Raw genomic sequence first — 1,695 nt, 5'->3', positions numbered from 1 at the left:
ACATGAGCCATCGGAATGGTTTTCTCGAAGAACTTGAAAATGGACTTTATGTGGCCATTTCTGGATTCCATTATCCATCTAGATTTCGTTATTAGCCGAGCTTCGTTTGCTTCTTCCGTTACCAATTCACTCTTCCTTGTTGGAGAAATGGTGGTATCTTGGACACAATTCCTAAGCGTTCTAAAAGTGGTTGGACATCTCTATATCCACGGTCCTCTATAAAAATATCACCAATGTCGAAAAATTCTCTCATACCTTCCACATGTCTTTCAAATTCGTTAATGAGCATTTGTGCGTCATTGTTTCGCTAGTCAGAAAAATATGGTCCTTGTATTTCAAGTATGTATCCGTCTGGAGCAACAATGAGAGCAGGTTTTACCAAGTGACGTCCTTTATGTTTGCAGAATGACTGTCGAAGTACGCGAAAGTTACTGCTCTTCCACTCTCTTACTGCAGTTCCATCGATGATAGCAATAGCTCTGGGAATTTCTGTTTGTGGATTATAAAGTTCCTTGGCGAATGATGTCACGTATCTTTCAATGAATTCCTCTCTGCTTATCGCATTAAATCCAATGTTACCAGGCACAAATCGCTGCTAAAAGACTCTCTTACAGTAGAAATGGCCATGCTTGTAGCTTGCCGGCTCGAATAATGAAAAATAACTTTCAGAAATTCATCAGAAAGACCTTGACGCATTTTGAAAAGGAAAGTCAGCAGATCTTATTTCCTTACGTATCTGGCACCATGTCATGTAACTGCGGAATAGGATCACAAAATGCATACAATTCTCTAAATTGTTTCTTTGTTACAGGAGCAATAGCTTCAAACTCTTCATCAGTGAAACTATCCTTATTATTAAACGCCGCAGCCGCATGAACATTTGCTTCGTTACGAAGTTACTGCAAAAACAGAAGGAACTGCTGACCCGGAATCCTATACGGTCTATTAATCGCTTGTAGTCCAAGAAGCAAGGGGCCTAAGATGAAACCATGTTCATCCAAATGATTTAAGCATGCTCTTGTGTCTTCTGGAATGAAAATGTCCATGACAATGAAAGCGTTAACTCTACATTCAATTGAAAGCCTTGGAGTATTAACATCAGCATTACAGAACATGCACGTTTGCCTGCCTGTGTAAGAACATTCAATCTTAAGCAGCCTGGGTCACTTTGGAATTCCTCTATCTAATTGCGAATCGATTTATTGCAATTGAGACATAACCTACTTTCATCGGCGACTTCAAGTGGTGGTCTTCGAAGTTAAAGGCGTCTAAAAATTGCAATGTTTTGCCTATCAGAGTTATTTGTTCCATCAATTCGAGCCATTTGTCCTGGTTGATAGACTCTATCGCACATATAGCAATTAACTCGAACTCTGAATGCCATTTTTTAAACCATAAGAAAAACAAGCTCTTATGGTCTTCAAAGGCAGAGGAATGTATTAATAAAACGAAAGAAAAATTCAGAAACAATAAAATAAAATAAATAAACACAAGAAACTAAACACAAAAAGGGAGTAAGAAATACAACACAATTAATACAGAAGGGAACATATAGGAATTTTTTTTCCTAAGCTTACCAATAAAATTACTATCCGCTCTCGAGACCTTCCACAAAAGAAATGACAAGCATACCATCGTCAGTGGAAATAATAAGTGAATGCTGTTTAATATATGTTTAATATACACACATAAATA

The sequence above is a fragment of the Belonocnema kinseyi genome, chromosome 7 (genome assembly GCF_010883055.1).
Source record: "Belonocnema kinseyi isolate 2016_QV_RU_SX_M_011 chromosome 7, B_treatae_v1, whole genome shotgun sequence".
Taxonomy (NCBI): domain Eukaryota; kingdom Metazoa; phylum Arthropoda; class Insecta; order Hymenoptera; family Cynipidae; genus Belonocnema; species Belonocnema kinseyi.
This window is presented reverse-complemented; position numbering follows the sequence as displayed.